The 19,075-nt window shown below is 36.4% G+C and overlaps 2 long non-coding RNA genes and 1 pseudogene across 2 annotated transcripts; 2 read left to right on the forward strand and 1 right to left on the reverse strand.

The window, feature by feature from the left end:
* Positions 1-9,155: 9,155 nt before the first annotated feature.
* On the forward strand, positions 9,156-10,569 carry LOC132633788 (arogenate dehydrogenase 2, chloroplastic-like; annotated as a pseudogene).
* Positions 10,570-16,209: 5,640 nt separating this feature from the next.
* On the forward strand, positions 16,210-17,100 carry LOC132630644 (uncharacterized). The gene is made up of 2 exons (XR_009578638.1): positions 16,210-16,924; positions 17,031-17,100. It is a non-coding gene; the product is annotated as an uncharacterized LOC132630644 (long non-coding RNA).
* LOC132630645 (uncharacterized) lies at positions 16,941-18,579 on the reverse strand. Its single transcript, XR_009578639.1, has 2 exons — positions 17,335-18,579; positions 16,941-17,239 (listed from the first exon to the last, which is right to left on the reverse strand). It is a non-coding gene; the product is annotated as an uncharacterized LOC132630645 (long non-coding RNA).
* Positions 18,580-19,075: the final 496 nt, after the last annotated feature.

The following is a 19,075-nucleotide window of genomic DNA, read 5'->3' on the forward strand; positions in this document are numbered from 1 at the left end:
TATATATATATATATATATATATATATATATATATATATATATATATATATATATATATATATATATATGTAAAAGCAACATCATCATCATCATTGTATCAGTCCTTAGAGGGTCAGCTATCGTAGGATCAGATCAATAATATCATGAGAGTATCAAGAATTATGAGCTTTAGCACTTCTAGGAATGGAGTCATCATGGAAGACATTGTGAATATCATGGATAGGTTCACAACAGTAGAATCATGCCTTAAGAAGGAAAGAATTAGTCTTAACATACCTTTTCGTCTCCCTATTTACTTAACGTTCTTCTCCAAAGTCCGAAAAATCTACATTCAAGAGGATTCATACTAAGGTTAAGTCTTAAAAACACTCTTAAGTTCAAACTAGAATAATTGATGAGCCAACAAAATTTGGGCATCACCTTCATCGACTTCCACCGTATTACAAAACAACTCCCAAACAACAATAACAACATCCACAATATCATAATCAGGTATTTATATTCAATTTAATCTCAAAGCTCATTCTCATAATCAATTTATATACAACTTCAACACGATCCTTTATACACTTGTATACCACAGTTCCCCTTCATCATTATTACCTTACATATGAAGATTATACTCAAAACATTCTAAAAATCATAACCCAGGTTAATTTACTACTCAAAATATCATCAAATCCATATTTGAACTTCCTCTTCCACTTTCTTTCCTCAATCAAGTTGTTCAACAGCCAAGATTCTCAATAACATGAAATAGATGAGAAAACTAACCTTTTATCACATAGGGATAAGCTTTGGATCTAATTATCCACTTGAGCGAAACCTCCAACTTCAACACCAAAGGAATTCGTGGACTCTACAAATCCTAGTGAGCCTTTCAACACTTGAATCCGTTGATTCTTGCCTTTTGATCTTTGATTTCGCTTGAGTTTGATTGGGTATGCTTAGGAGAAAGTTCTAGAGCTTTTATGGACTTAGAAAAAGTTGGAAATGAGTTAAAATGAATAAGGTTCGGGTATATATATAATAAGAAATCTAGTATCGACCTAGATTTACGGTCCATTTTACGAACCGTAAAAATTATACGGTTCGTATAATTGGACCGTAAAATCCAAGAAGTTGCTTACCCCTCCTGAATACAATTTACAGTGAGATTCAGCTAGATATACGGTCCGTAAAAATTATACGGTCCGTATATCTGACCGTAAAACCCACATTTTCTGAAAACATGTTCTCACTGATTCGTTCAACCTTTAATCCTTTCAATACCTACTAAACATGAACTTAACCCCTTATAACTATAAGATAAATTCATCTAATCTCATTTAACCTTGATAACCCCAGTATCCACTACTAGAACCACTAACACCTAACGAATCTCAATGTACAAAACCACGGGGTATAACATCCTTCCTCCCCCCCTCCCATCCCAAGAAACATTCATCCTCGAATGCTAGGCTCTTAGGAATTCTACAGAAATTTTGCCAGAGTTTCCCTTGTAGCTATATCACTGCTATCCTGTCACAACAACCCAGAATACATAATTCCTCACAGGGCTACAATAACAACAACAATAATGGCCCTACACTACCAAGAAAACACAAAAAAATAAAGCATTACGTACCTGAAGGTAATGGTGGTTCGATCCGAACCTCCTCTGGAAGTGGATACAAATGTGGATTCTTGAACTTCATATCTTCCACAGGTTTCCAATTCATTTCTTTTCTATTATTGCTTCTCCATAGAACTTTAACTGAAGCTACATCTTTAGTTCTGAGCCTCCGAACTTGTCTATCTAGAATAGCAACAAGAACTTCTTCGTAGGATAATTTCTCAGTGACATGGACATCATTCACAGGTACAATTCTGGAAGGGTCTCCAATGCATTTTCAAAGCATTGATACATATAAAACTGGGTGGGATGACTCCAAGTCCGAGGGTAGATCTAATTCATAAGCTACCTGGCCTACCTTGCATACAATCTTGTAAGGCCCAATATACCGAGGACCAAGCTTAACCTTCTTACCAAATCTCATCACACTTTTCATAGGTGACACCTTCAAGAATACCCAATCATTAACTCGAAACTCTAAGCTTCGTCAACGATTATCTGCATAATATTTCTAACGACTCTGAGCAGCTAATAATCAATCCCAAATAAGCTTGACCTTTTTCATGGCTTGTTGGTTCAAGTCTGTCCCTACTAACTTGGTTTCTCCTACTTTGAACTACCCAACTGATGATTGATGTGTCGTGAAATTACGGGATATTCGATGCTAATTTCTTAAGCTTTTGTAACTCTTTAAGTTTTGTTGTTACTTTTTGTGTATTTATGTCGTTTTGTAGGATAAGATGCCCGGAGAGCATAACGGAGCAAAATAGAGCAAAAATAGAACAAGCAACACATGCTAGCAGCACTTGCTGCAGCATGTTGTGCATGCAGCACCTACGAGTAGCACTTGCTGCAGCTTGTTGTGCCTGCGAGTAGCACTTGCTGCAGCATGTGCTGCACGCAGGGAATTTTTGTCCACAATTTGTTCCCATTTTGGAATGTTATAAATATTCTTTTAGGGTTTGTAAAACATTATCTTTGGCCATTCAACACAAGTTTTGAAGACTAGGGTTCCTACACCACACTTGGGGATTGAAGATTTGAAGATTTGAAGTTTTGATAAGAAATTTCTTAACCCTTTACTCATTTATTCAATTCCTTGCTTTGTATTGTATATCTAAGTGTGTAGAATTTTATTCCACAACTTTAATCTTGTTTATGAAAATATTCATTTGCAAAGTTGGATGAAACCTCTTGTTATGCTTATGTATTGAATGATCTTTATTGCTATTGAAGTGGGTCTTCGTTGTTTTAATGAATCTTGTTCTTTAATGTTTCTTAAGGGATTAGCTAACCCTAAGACTCGCCCATTTACTTTGATTGAGCTCGGAAGAGGAAATCTAGGTTGGGAAAGTTTAATTAACAAGAATTTGGGTCATTAAACCCATCTAATAACTTGAGCTCGGAAGAGGATATTTACTTGAGGTTAAATTGATTGTGCCTAATATCACACTCTAAGGCTTGGAAAAGCTTAGAGTGAAATTCATTGATTTGGTTGGAAGACTTTCAATGAGATTTTAGAAATCATTATCTATTAACATAAAACCGCTCTTAGTTGTAAAATCGTGAAACACATTGGATCGTTACTTGAGCGTAATTTTCTTTGTATCCAAACTTGTGGCCATTAATCATTTTACCCGCTTTCTAGTTAGTTTTATCTTTGTTAGTTTTTAAAATCAAAAACCAAATATTGAAAAGGTGTTTGGCTTAACTTAGTTGGTGATAATTCCTAACTTGTTTAAATCGCCTAGTATATTGTTCCCTGCGGGATCGACCCCGCCTCATAGTTGGGTAAATTATATTGCGACGATCGTGTACACTTTCTTTTTGAGGAGTGGATTTGGACGTTATCAATGATCTACACTTACGCCCATATAGAGCCTCATACGAGGCCATTTGGATGCTGGAATGATAGCTATTGTTAGAAGCGAACTCTATAAGTGGTAAGTGATCATCCCAACTACCTCCAAAATTTAACACACATGCCCATAACATATCCTCAAGAGTCTGAATGGTGCGCTCCGCTTGGCCATCAGTCTGTGGATGAAATTTTGTACTAAGACTCACTTGAGTCCCCAAACCTTCTTGAAATGACTTCCAAAAATTCGCTGTGAACTGGGCTCCTCTATCAGAAATGATGGATATCGGAACACCATGGAGTCGCACTATCTCTTTGATGTAAAGCTTTGGATAATCTATAGCTGAGTATGTAGTTTTGACTGGTAGAAAATGAGTTGACTTCGTAAGTCTATCCATAATTACCCATATAGAATCATACTTACACTGAGAACGAGGCAAGCCTGCGATGAAATCCATATTAATCACTTCCCATTTCCAAGTCAGAAATTCCATAGCTTGCAAACATCCCCCAGGATTTTGATGCTCAATCTTCACCTGCTGACAGTTAGGATATTGAGCCACAAACTCTACTATATTTGTCTTCATTCCGTCCCACCAATAAATGGATTTAAGATCATGCATTTTCATCCATCCTGGATGAACAGAATAATGGGAACAATGAGTTTTTTCTAAAATCTAGTGATGTAATACTGCAACATTCGGAACACACAATCTGCCTCGACATCTAAGAACTCCATTTGTAGAAATCTCAAAGGATGACTTTTTCTTCTGAGGAAGTGTATTCCTATAGTGAACTAATATAATATCCTCATGCTGGCGTTCTTTCACCTTAACTACTAATGAAGAAGTAGCTGAATCCTGAACGGTAACCCCATATTGCTTGAGTCCATTAACCGAACTCCTAGGCTAGCTAACTATTGAAGCACACGAGCTAACTCTCTATTCTCTGGCTGAATATCACATAAGCTACCCATAGATCTATGGCTAAGAGCGTCAGCTGCGACGTTCGCTTTCCCGGGATGATATAAAATGCTAACATAATAATCCTTTAACAACCCCAACCATCGCCTTTGCCGTAAATTCAACTCTTTCTACTTGAAAATATATTGAAGACTCTTGTGATCTGTATAAATATCAACATGAATACCATACAAATAATGCCTCTACATCTTCAATGCATGAATCACAGCAGCTAACTCTAGATCATGGGTCGGTTGTTTTTCTCGTGTTTCCGCAACTTCCTTGAAGCACCGTGCTGTATCAACACAAAAACCAACCCCACACCTCTAGCATCACAATAAACAACATAACCCTCGATCCTTCTGGAAGTGTCAGAACCAGGGCCGAAGTTAATCTGTTTTTCAACTCTTGAAAACTGCGCTCACAAGCATCCGTCCATTGAAATTTAGCTGCTTTCTGAGTCAGCTTAATAAATGGTGCAGAAATAGAAGAAAATCCTTCTACAAATCTTTTGTAATTACCTGCCAAGCCCAGGAAACTACGAACTTTCATAGGTGTTGTGGGTCTCGGCAAAGTCTTCACAGCTTCAATCTTCTGGGTATCCACCCGAATACCATCAGCTGAAATAACATGTCCCAGAAAGGTTACGGAATTCAACCAAAACTCGCATTTTGTAAATTTTGCATATAGTTCCCGAGCCTGAAGAACTCTAAGAACAACACGTAAATTATCTGCGTGCTCTGCCTGAGATCTCGAATACACCAGAATATCGTCGATAAACACAATCACAAAACGAGTCTAGGAAGGGCTTAAATACGCTGTTAACCAAATCCGTAAATACTGCTAGAGCGTTAATCAACCCGAATGACATTACCCGAAACTCAAAATGACCACATCTAGTTCTAACGTCCCTCTTCGAAATATCTCTCTCTAACTCTCACATGGTGGTACTCGAATCTTAAATCTATTTTTGGGAATCATTTGGCACCCTGCAACTAACCAAATAAATCATTAATTCTTGGAAGCTGATATTTATTCTTTATTGTCACCTTATTCAGCTGTCTATAGTCAATGCACATCCGTAAGGAACCGTCTTTCTTCCTTACAAACATTATAGGTGCTCCTCAGGGTGATGAACTAGGCCTGATAAAGCCTTTCTCAAGCAAATCCTTCAACTGCTCCTTCAACTCCCTCAATTCTGCAGAAGCCATTCTATAAGGAGGAATATATATTGGCTTAGTATCTAGTAATGCATCGATGGAAAATTCAATCTCCCGTTCTGGTGGAGAACCTGGAAGCTCTTTCGAAAATACATCCGAAAACTCATTCACTACCGAAACAGATTGAAGCGTCGGTGGCTTTGCTTCGGTATCCTGAACTCGAACTAGATGATAAATATACCCCTTAGAATTCATCTTCCTTGCTTTGATATAAGAAATAAGCCTACCTCTCGGAGATGTTGAATTACCCTTCCATTCTAGAATTGGTTCTCCCGAAAACTGGAAACGAACCATTTTCGTTCTACAATCACCATTGGCATAACAAGAAGCCAACTAATCCATACCCATAATAACATCAAAATATACCATTATTAGCTCAATTAAATCAGCCATAGTATGACTGTCACAAACTACAACTGCACAATTTCTATATGCCCCGCTAGCTAGCACTGGGTCACCAACGGTTGTAGACACTTCGAAAGGTTTAATTGCCTCGGGTTTCACCCTAATACGATCAGCAATATAAGGAGTAACATATGAAAATGTAGACCCTAGATCAATCAATGCATATACGTCATGAGAAGATACTAATAATATACCTATGACAACATCGGGGCAAGATTCGAGATCCTGTTGCCTAGCCAGTGCATAAATGCGATGCTAAGGACCACTCGAACTGGGCGCTCCTCCTCTACCTCTACCACGACCTGCGGGTGTCTGTAACATTTGCCCCAAAGGGCATACGGATCATGAAGAATCTGCTGTTGATCCTAAGCGCTGGACCATACCTCTACCACCTCTCAATGGACAGTCACGCATAATATGGTCTGGCTGACCGCAGGCATAACAAACATCCAAACCTAATTGACACTGTCCCCAATGTAGCTTCTCGCACTGAGTACATTATCGTAAGGGTGGTCTCATCCAGTAGAATCACCTCTATACTGAGAACCCGGGACCTTAAAACTCTGACCCGGTCCAAAGTGAATAAGCCGATCACATCTCAGGCCCGTAAATTGTGGAGGTGCGCTAGTCATTGTATGGCCTGAGTGTCTAGAATATTGCAACCTCAGACCTCCTCTAAACTCACTAACAGGACCTGAGGATCTAGCCCTCTTGCTATAACCCCTATCATGCTCACGCTCATTCCCCCGCTGTTGCTGCCGCTCTTCCAAATTCTGGGCATGGGCCTGAATGCAAGAAATATCCATATCATCCTGAAGCAAGGCTGTCAAACACTCATCCATCAAATATGGCCCTAAACCATTCACAAACTGGTGCACACGATCCCCCATATCAGCTACCATGGCTGGAGCATACCTAGCCAAACAACTAAAAACGAAGGCTCTACTTTAAGGCACTCATATTTCCCCGTCTAAGATTCAGGAACCTGTCAGCTTTGGCCCATCGAACCTTTGGCGACAGATAGTGTTAGAGGAAAGCATCTACAAACTCTTGCCATACCGATGGAGGTACGTTAACTCCTCTAGAAGACATCTAAATAGCATACTAATGAACTGCAACATCTCGCAGTATATAGGAGGCCAACTCTACCGACTCAACATCCGAAGCATGTATTACCCACAATGTTCTCAACATCCCATCTATGAAGCCCTGCGGGTCTTCATCCTGTTTTGACCTAAAGAATTCTGGAGGGTTTAAACTAATGAAATCATGGGCTCTGGAACTGACAACTCTATCACCATGACCTGTACATTGCCCTGGACTTGAGCAGCGACTAACTATGTCAGTAAATGGATGGCCTCTCTTATCTCCTAGCCTGCGGCATCTACTGGAGGAACTGGGGGTGATGGAGCTGGAGTGGAAGCTCCTTCATGCTCCTCTGAAGCAGGCAGTGTGTAAGAGGACCTAGGTGGAACCTCATTCTGAGACTCGCCCTCCTCTATATCTGTCGGCGGTACCTGCTCATTCCTTCTACCTACCACTGTTTTTCCCTATTGGGCTGCTATAGCTTTTCTTTTTATAGGCATTGCTGAAAACATAATGCACGGTTAAGAAAAGGAAAATTCTTATATCATGGCTCTATCACACGATCTCTCAGCAAGAAGAAGGTCAATCATTCCTAAATGTCGGCAGCCTCCTATTTATAAGTGTGGCACACTTCACATTCATAAATAAAACTCTACTGGACACGGCTCGTAGACACACCCTAGGACGAACTGCTCTGATACCTATTTTTTCACGACCCAACTGGAGGGCCATGACGGGCACCCGGAGCTAGTCTATGGAGCACCTTTTGGCATACTCTCATAACCACCTCTAGGTGAGCCACACGGCTAACTCATAATTACCATAAACCAAATGACACAAGTTCAATCAAACATAGGCACATTTATATAAACATCATTAATCATACCTATATATACAAGCCGGCAAGGCCATCAAAATGATATACAAAATGTGAACCGATAAGGCTACGAGATACCTAGCTATACACATCTGTCTACGAGCTTCTACGAAGAGTATATAATATCATAAAGACGGGACAGGACCCTGCCATGCCCATATATGTACACAAAAAGAATAATACCAACTACTGCAGCTCCGGATCAAATAAAGCACTTCTATGCAATCTCTGATGAAGCAGCCTAAAGGTCTGGTTTATCTCCCTGTCTACCAGCGGGCATGAACGCAGCGACCACAAATAAAAGGACATTTGTACGAACAATATACTGAGTATGTAAGGCATGAATAGTAACAATATGAAAATATGAAGATAACATAAGATAAGGAAAACCCTTTTATACCTCAACATACCTCTCAAGATGAATGTCATGTATACTTAACCTTTCTCTAAAGGAAATATTTCATACATATACATATAATAATACCATACCTGGCCGTATAGGCTCGGTGTCACTCGTACTCGATCATAATAAGGCTCGGTGTTATCCATACCCGGACACATAGGCTCGGTGTTGTCCATACCCAACTGCAGTGGTGTGCGCGCAATAGAAGTGCTAATGTATTCCTACGATAGTTGACCCTCTAAGGAATGGTATAGCGATGATGATGATGTTGCTTACTTATGTATTCCTATATATATATATATATATATATATATATATATATATATATAGAGAGAGAGAGAGAGAGAGAGAGAGAGAGAGAGAGAGAGAGAGAGGATTTATTGCATTTACTAGTACATTTTTATTTAGTTTGTCTGTCGCCTTTCTCCCACCTTATATGTAAGCAATTAGCAAATATGCCTATATAAACCCTTAAGCCGGATCATCTTACTCTTGCAACACACTAATTCTTTCGCTCTTTGTCCGTGTCATTAGTTGAAAGCCATTTCAATTCTTTCGCTCTCGCTTCTTGAAAAGTTAATTTTTCATTCAATAGCCCTTCTCCAACAAGAGGAGGAGCTTTCTTTATCCTCACGCACAACAAGCCCTTCTTTAAGCTCGGGCCTCTAATCATCCCGGAAGAGAAGAATAAGTTTCACTTTATATTACACTCTTATATACATCAAACCATGTTTTCCGTTCCGTCTATGCAATCTTACAATATTCAAACTCAATCATCTTCATCTCTACTCTTCAACCACCACCACCATGGTTTTCATCATTCAACTATTTCAACTCGACGTCGTCTCGACTTCACCACCACCTACTTTTCTCTTCATGTGCCCAAACTGACGGCTCAACTACCACCAGCAATAATAACTATGTCTCAATTCCAAGTCTTGATGACAGTTTTACCAGACATCCCAAATTTACAGAATCCCCGAGTCTCTCAAAAATCGTAGAGAACACATCATCACATCCCCTTTCCAATTCCAACAAGCTCAAAATAGCTATTATAGGCTTTGGCAACTTTGGACAATTCATTGTCAAGGCCTTCATTCAACAAGGACACATTGTACTAGCTCATTCTCGTACTGACTATTCCCATATAGCACAATCCCTTAGGGCTCGTTCAGTTGGGAAACAACTTATCCCGGAATAATTAATCCTAGGATAAGTTATCTCGGGATTAGTTATTTCACCCTCAAGGTGGGATAAAATAAGGCTACAGTTTCGGGATAACTAATCCCGGGATTAGTTATCCCGAATTTTTATTTCAACCAAACATGGGATAAAGAAGAACTAAAATTTTATCCCGGGACTATTTTTGTTTATCCTTCACACAAAATGACCCCTTAATGTTAACTTCTTCAAAGATCCCAATGACATATGTGAGCAACATCCTAACATTATCGTACTTCGCACCTCCATCAATACGAGTCATTCATTCCCTTCCCATACAAAAGCTTAAACGTAACACACTTTTTGTAGACATACTATCCGTCAAAGAATTCCCAAAAAATATTTTCCTTCAATTACTACCTCAAGAATTCGACATTTTATGCACTCATCCTATGTTTGGTCCAGCTAGTGGTAAAGACACTTGGAAGGACTACCTATTATGTTTGACAAAGTTAGAATTGGCCAAGAAGAGTCAAGGATTAAAAGGGTCAACAATTTCATTAACATTTTTGAGAAAAAAGGTTGTAGGATGGTAGAAATGAGTTGTTTTGAACATGACAAGTTTGCTGCTGACTCACAATTTATTACACATACCATAGGCAGAGTGTTACAAAAACTTGGACCAGAGACAACTCCTATAAATACAAAAGGGTAGAAAAATTGTTGAATTTGATGGAGAATACAACTGCTGATAGTTTTGATTTGTATAGTGGTTTATTTATGTACAACAATAATTCTATGGAGGTCTTAGAGAGATTGGATGCAGCATTGGAGACTGTGAAAAGAGAATTATTTGGAAAAGTTCTTGAGAAATTGGAGAAGAGAGTGGTCAAGGAAAGTAGGCTTGCTTTACCTACTCCTTTATCTAAGAAGACCATTGAAAACTTGCAAGTTGAGAGGAAGGAAGAGGCTTTTTCTTGATCCCAATTGAAATACAACTTGGTCATTTTTTAATTTCTTTTTTCAACAATAGTGGTTGATTTGCTTAATAGAGTTGATATTTAATACCTCTAATCGCAGTATCTTTTTGCATCTTACTAGCATGTTTTGGAGTATTTAACTAAGCTGGTCAAACTAGTGCATAAAATTTTTTGGTTTATTTAGACGGATGGTAAATACTAAAAGCGCTTGTAATTAATACAAAAAAATGGCAAAATCGACGGCCAAAACCGACGGACTGCGTCGGTTTTTCAGTGAAAATTAAGGTAAACAGTCCGTCAATTTACGTTATGTCGCTTTTCGAAAATCGAAGCACCGCCTCAGTTAAAACTGATGGAAAATCGACAAACTCCGTCGGTTTTATAGAAAAAAAAATAACAACAACAAATTTAAAAAACCGATGGATTTCGTCGATTTTTTTTTAAAAAATAAAATAATGAAATGTACCAACTTGGAATAAAACTCGGGTATATTCCTTGGCATTAAAGGGCTCTACCACCAGAACACTCATGTTCTTTGTTCAAGTATGTACATTGATTTAATTTATACTATTTTTTTTGCTCTAAAAACAGTCAGATAAAAAATAAAATAAAAATTGACAGAGTCCGTCGGTTTATTTTAAAAAATAATAAATAAATTAATTATATTTTTCGCGCATTTTTGCACAACCAACGCAATCCACCGATTTTCTTAAATAAAATTAAAACAATTATCAAAAGACCGACGAAATTCGTTGATTTTGCCAGTTTTTTTAGTAGTGAATTCAAGTGTTTATAAGCAAATTAACCAAAAGTCATAAACTAGGTCACCCTCAACTTATAGTTTTACAACTCGTAAAATCTTTTGGTTTGAGTCGGTTGACTAATCCTTTACGATTTTATTCCTGATATCTTTTGTAATCTTTGAAATACTCCTCCTAAATTATAGTAACTTTTAATTATCTCTCAATTTTATTTTCGTCATTCATCCTTTTTTATGTAAAAACATTTTAATTTTTTTTTTTTTGTAAATAGGTTTTAACGACATCACAATCATTTTTATAGTAAGAGTGTTTATCAAAACCCGGTGTCGACTTTAGGATACACTTGATAAAGCAAGGCCCTAGACCCCAAAATATTTAGGGTCACGGTTTTCACTATTTTAGGTTTATAAATTAGTTTTTGAAAAAAATGAGTATTTTAAAGTATAAAGTGTAATTATTTACTTCAAATATTAAAGAAAACTTTAAAATAGATTCTTACAATTCGAAAATATGACAAATTATAACTAGTGCTATCCATAAAGTGGTTGGTAAAAACAACAATGTGTACAATTCATGCACGAGAAATCATACTGGCCATATTTCAACTAAGATTGTTTCATGATATGCACGTGCAGCGCACGAGATGCATGTGTAGCAAATAATATTGAATGTACTTGAGACATCTTGTTAAGGATTTTAGGCCACCAATTTTATTGAACCGCCCTTGAACAGTCATTAGGGAAGTGACTTGGATTCCCATTGTATTTCGCGAGTCCTTTGCCAACAGAGTTTTCGAATGTTGCCACCCAAGAATAACAGTGAAAAACAATGAAATCATGTACTTAAAAGTTTTTTCTACACAATTAGTGAACGACTATATCATTTTGTCATTTAATTTCAAAACTCATGACATGCAATGTGCAGCTGAAATTAAACTAGACTAGAAAGGGGTCATTTAAATTCAACAAAAGACAACTGAAATTGACCACACTATAAAGCATTTGATTAAATATCGACATAACGTCTCAATTTCAAAACCAAAAGAAAAAAGAGTGAATTCCTTTTACAAAATGTAACAGAAAAAAGAAAAAAAAAAGAGCAGAAAATTATTATACATGGAAACCTAGTATTTTCCAAACAAAAACCATATGTCACTCTCTCCATAGAGCCTACGACAGATAGGACACGACTGGCTACTCCCCGTTTCCGTGCAGCCTCGGATGCACCAATCATGAAATCGATGATAGCATGAGGGAACGACTCAGACTTATTTTCCAACCTTGAAGGATTCCATGTATAAGGCAATCCTCCGCCCTAGAAAATGGTTCGAGGGGGAATGAGTTAACGCTGGCCGAATTGTATTGGTCGACGTCCTCAATGCCCTCAATTGACACTCGGGTTGATAGAGGAGGTGTTTCCTCAGAAGCGTCAGCAGTACCATCCCGTGTTTGATCACATATAAACCAGGTGCATAGAAGATACCAGATAATAAAAAAGATAACTACAGTGCCGACTTTAAGATAATAAAGCTGATAAAGCAAAGGCCTTAGGCCCCAAAACTTTTTGGGCCCATTTTCACTATTATAGGTTTATAAATTCATTTCTGAAAAGAATGAGTAATTTAAAGGATAAAGTATAATTATTTGATTCAAATATAAAAAGAAAACTTTAAAATAAATTCGAACAATTCGAAGCATGAGAAATTATAACTTTTGTTATGCAAAAACCGATTGGTAAAAACAACGATGTGTACATTTCATGCACGAGAAATCTTGTTGGTCATATTGCAACTAAGGATTATTTTTCATGAGATGCACATATGTGAGCTAGATTTATTGAATATACCTGAGACCTCTTGTTAAGATTTGGCTTTAGGCTACCAATTTTTTTGAGGCACCCTTGTCAAAACCTTTATCAAGCACACTAACTATTAATTAGTGGCTTTAATATTTTTATCTAAATATGTAATTGTTTATTTATAAAATCAGTATCAACATATAAAAGTGATTTTCATGATTATATAAGCTTAACCCAAATGACTTGTTAAACTCTGTGAAAAGGTTAAATCGTCTCAAATTGTAATATTGACGTCATATTTCTTTGAACTACTTTTGTAAAATAAAGTTTCTCTTCTACTTTAACTAGTACGGTATGCCCGTGTTGCGCACGGGGCCCAACATGAGAAAAATTTCAATTAGACAATTTGATTTTAGTCTTAGCTATAGGTAGTATTTTCAGCAAGCTAACAACTATTAAAGTAACAAGAACATGCTTAAACATCATAAACTGAATGTCACAAAATATATAATAACATAAACAACATGATGCAGCTCAACAAAAGTAAGGTATACAATTATTCTACTTTTTATTTTATGTAAGATTGAGAGCTATAAAACTAATCTTCAAGCATTTCATATCATAAAGTAGTTGGAAAATGTGTAGACTATAAATGAAAAATGTAAAGTAGGGTAGGATGCGGTAATCTTAGACTTGCTTCTTCTACTACTCCTATTAGCTTGTGTTTTTTCACATGTGAAGATATTCTGACATAAATATGTAATATAATGGAGAAACTTAATTAGTATGTAGGCTTCTCATACTAGTAGAATTAAATTATCAATTGACACGTATCTTTTCTATATTTCTGATATAGCTCAGTTGGTTAACTACCTGAATTTTTATCTTAGTTGTGAGGATTCAAATCCCCACATTCTAATCCCTTCCCCAATTCTCCTTTCCCTACCCCGTATGTAATTAAAAAAAAAAGGTTAAAAAAATATTCTAACTATTTGACCACATATATGCACATGCATATTGCAATCCCCTCATATTTATTCTTGCTAGTTATATACGTCATCATCATCATCAATATATTTTCACTTGTTCAATAAAAACATACACATGAACTTCAGTTTCATTCTTATATATAAAGTACATGAATATATAGTCATATTGTTTTCTTCTATTTCATGCGCATAATTTTCAGAACTAATGCAAAATGTTGTAAAATAGAAAGAAATATTTGTTTCTCTCTTTTTCATTAATCGTTCCGGTTCAAAAAGAATGTTCACTTAGCCATATGCACACCTTTAAGAAAATACTAACTCTTAAGCAAAATAGGTAATCTGATTAAATTATCCCTAATTAAATAGGTATTGATATTTGGTCACTTAATACTTAATAAGGACCAATTTGAAAAAAAATAAGTATAATTCAATTCCTAAAAGTTGTATCACATAATTAGCTTCCTACTTAAAAAAAAAAAAAAAAAAAGACATGTAAATCCTAAAAGAAAAGAAGGTCCCTAAGTAGGGGTGTTCATGGTTCGGTTTGGGTCGGTTATTGGTTAAAACCATAACCAAACCAATTTAGTCGGTTTTTAAATGTCTAAAACCATAACCAAACCAAGTAAAATAATAACCACCGGTTTGGTTATTGTCGGTTTGGTTCGGTTTGGTTCGGTTTTTCGGTTTATGACTAGTCGTGACAATTCAAATATTCTCTCTCTACATTCTTCAAATTTCTTATGAAACTCTTTTTTCCTCATAGCCCACAAGGGTGAACTTTGCTGCATATTGAGGGAAAGACACGCTGTTAGCAAATCAGGTGGACCAAACTTGCAACGCAGTTTAGATTCAAAAGAACAAGTCAAATAGAGGTTTCAAAATACAAACAACCCTTATGCTTACGACTTATTAGAGTTGGGCTTGGATTGTTGGACATATTCTTTTAAGACATGGGCCTTAAAAATAAGTAGACCAAAATTAAATTAATAATTAAAAGGTATAAAATATCTTTAATTATTTGTGAAAAGCTAATATTATACATATAAATAATTATAAATTTTATGTATATAATTATCGGTTTGGTTCGGTTATTTATTCGGTTATTTTTTACTATAACCATAACCAAACCAAATATTATCGGTTTTTAAAATTTAAAACCAAACCAAACCAAACTAAACCAAATGTCGGTTATTTTATTCAGTTTGGTTAAATTTTAACTAAAATTGTGAACAGCCCTATCCCTAAGGAGAAAATAGAAGAAAGTACCTATCACTTTAGAAAGGAAAGTTGGTCCACACTGAGAGGGATAAAACAGGAATAAAAAGAAGTGTAAAGAAAAGAGTATAACATTGTTAAGCATGAGAAAATGTTCAATTCCACTTCTGCCCTTGTTCTCCATGACAAACTCCACAAAACTCCCATTTCTATATAAGAAAGAGTATACTCTTGAGCGGTGATCAAAACTATCGAAACCATGCAAACTGCTACTAAGAAGAAACTTTATGTAACAACATTTTTTTATCACTTGCAGTTCGGTAAAAAAGAGAACTGAGAATTGAGGTGGATAACATATATCTAACATCTTGCACCTTTGATAAAAACTCTACCATTAAACTACTACTTAATTCTTGAGATAAGTAGTTGTTAATATGTAAGGTAATACATGCTCCGTATTGAGGCTTAATTATTATAGGAGTTGTTAAAATCGAACCTATTGCTACTATGCTATTAGAAAAAAGAGAATGAGAGAATTTTCTGTATATTGATGGATATTTCCAATTTGTACAAGAATTGCTATAAATAGCAAAGAATCGAAAATGACTCCTAACAAACTGTACACCTATCCTTCTATTATTTGTTTACTTACAAAGTTTAAAAATTTGTATCTAGAAATATACACGTATACACATTCTAGATAGTACTATGTATGGTATGTTATGTATGTATATGGCTGCATATCCTTCTAGTAGGGGCCAGCATCATATGTTCTGAAAACTCTTCTGTGTGCCCTGGCCCAATAGTGTAGAAAAGGCCCAATGTTTCTGAATAAGGAGTTTGGCCCAATATTTGTTTAAGTCAAAGCTCATCAACCTTCATTTCATTTTCAGAAGAGTCTGTCAACCCTTCATCTTTATTCTTTGTTGTTACTGGTCCTTCACCAGAAAAATAATCGGAGAAATTCTTTCCAACACCCCCCTTCAATGTGAAGGGGGCAGAATCAGAACCAACTTGTCCAAAATATGCCGGTGAGAAGGGCCGTGAGAGGTTTAGTGAAAATATCGATGATTTGGAAAGTGGATGGTACAAAAGAGAGAGAAATTAGGCCGGAGATGTATTTTTGTTGAATGAAGTGACAATCTAAGTCCACATGGTTCGTTCTTTCATGAAAGACGGGATTTTAGCAATATGAATTGATGCTTGTGAATCAGAGTGTAAAGAAATTGGAAGAGAAGGAGAGATTGAGAGATCTTCGAAAAGACGGACAAGCCATGTGATTTCTGCGACAACCCAACGCATTGAGCTGTATTCAGCCTCGACTGAAGATACGAAGATGGAAATCTGCTTCTTGGATTTCCACGAAATAGGACAATTCCTATAATTTATGAAGTGCCCATTAACAGATCGGTGACTTTCCGGGTATGTAGCCTAATTGACATCACAAAATGCTACTAACTCGAAAGATGGGGAGGATGATATAAACAAACCAATTCTAGGGTCTGAAAAAAGATATCGGGGGACATGAATACCAGCATCAAAATGTGGTTGACAAGGGGATTGCATGTACTAACTCATACGTTGTACACAAAACGTAAGATCTGGACGGGTTTGTGTTAAAAAGTTTAACTTTCCAATTAATCTGCGATAAATAGTAGGATCTTTTAATAACTTCCCCTTTTTTTACTGTAATTTCTTAGATGGATCCAATGGAGAAGAATTTGGTCGAAGATTCAAACAATCAAACTCCCGTAAAAGTTCCATAGCAAATTTTCTTTGACTGAGAATCAGACTTGATGTTCTCGAAGTACTTCTATGCCCAAGAAATAATGGAAGTTCCCCAAGTCTTGAATCTTGAATTCCAAATCCAAAAAGTCTTTAATGGAATGTATTTCATTCAAATCATTTCCTGTCAAGATAATGTCATCAACATAAACTGTCTAGTGATAGCCAAACCATTTCGCTTGAAGAACAAACTGTAATCATTAAGAGAATGAGAGTAACCTTTAAAACTGAGAGCTGATGTCAATCTAGCATACCATTGACTTGAAGCTTGTCTTAAGCCATATAAAGAGTTATTCAATTTGCACACTAGGCTAGAATCAGAAACTTCCACATCAGGAGGGAATTTCATAAATACTTCTTTATCAAGTTTCCATGTAAAAATGCATTGTCAACATTTAATTGGAACAAACCCCATTTTCTCTTGACTGCCATAGCTAACAAACATCTTATGGTTGTCATTTTAACAACAGGACTAAAAGTTGCATTAAAATCAATGCCTTCTCTTTTGATATCCCTCCTTATAACCAATCTTGCTTTAAGTCTCTCAACAGTTCTGTTAGATTTGAGTTTAACTTTGTACTACTATTTGCAAGGCAGTGCCTTTTTCCCTTGAGGTAAATGAATAACATCCCCAGTTTTTTTGAGTATGAGAGCATCAATTTCTTTACACATGGCTTCTTTCCATTCAGGGTGTAGGCTAGCTTGAGAGAAACTGGTTGATTATTGAACGTGTGAGAGGCAGTTAAGAAAATGTTTACTTGAAGAAGAAAGAGAGGTGAATGATAAAGAGGGAGGAGATATAATGAGAGGAAACATATAGTAGAGACATCTGCCAAGTGAATAGTCTCACAAACATAATCATCTAAATAAGATGGAGTTTTAGTGGCTCTAGTAGATTATCTGAGAATAAAGGGATTGGGAAGAGGAATGGGCTGATTAGATAGAGCAGTTAGAGAAGAATGAGATGAAGAAGGCATTGAAGGTGAGGCAGTTGGGATAGGGGTATAGGATGGAATAAGTGAAGTAGGACTAGAACTTGAATTTGGTGGATTTAATGTGAGTGGACTTGACATAGGATAATTTGAATCTGATGGATTAGATTTGAATGGACTAGACATAGGATCATTGATAGAGGTGGAAGATGTAATTTGAGAGTGTTGCTGGTGAAAGGAAGATTAGTTAGAAGGGCAAAATGACTCTTGATTCATAGGATTAGGATCAGTGGGCTGAGTAAAGAAAGGAGTAATAGTCTGTTTTTGTGAATAAGGAAATATATTCTCATGAAAAACCACATTTCTAGACACAATTTTTTTTTGAGTTTTCAGACTCATTAGTTTGTATCCTTTTTTCTCAAAGAGATACACTAAATACACATGATTCTGCTCCAGGACACAGTTTGGTTCTTCCTTGAAGTAGAGTAGATGCAAAAGTAAGGCATCCAAAAGCTCTAAGAGAAGAATATGTAGGTTTAGTTCCAAATAATCTTTCAGAAACGGTTTGATATTTGAGTAGCTTAGTAGGACACCTATTGATCAAATGTGTGGCTGTAACAAAACCCCACCAAATCAGTACCGATGAGATTGTAACAAAAACTCTACTAACTTCCAATAGATGCCTATTGTCACGGCCCAAATTCATGATATGCGCGGGCACCTACTAAACCCCACCAAATAGGCGAACACATTCGCAATAGATTACTCGACCAATCATAAATATAAGACAAGTAAACATTATAGATAAATAAGAAGTCTAAATCATAAAAAAACACCAAATGCGAAAATACAACCCATAGTCTCTGGTCTATCGATACAAGAGCACTATAAAGGTGATAGAATAAATAGTCTGAAATATAACTTTGAATATCCAATAAAATGTCTTAAAAGTTAAAGTATGAGAACATAAGTTCACAATAGCCATCCTGAGCTCCAACTCTGATGCTCACCATGTACGACTATAGATC

This window comes from Lycium barbarum, chromosome 3, assembly GCF_019175385.1.
Source record: "Lycium barbarum isolate Lr01 chromosome 3, ASM1917538v2, whole genome shotgun sequence".
Taxonomy (NCBI): Eukaryota; Viridiplantae; Streptophyta; class Magnoliopsida; order Solanales; family Solanaceae; genus Lycium; species Lycium barbarum.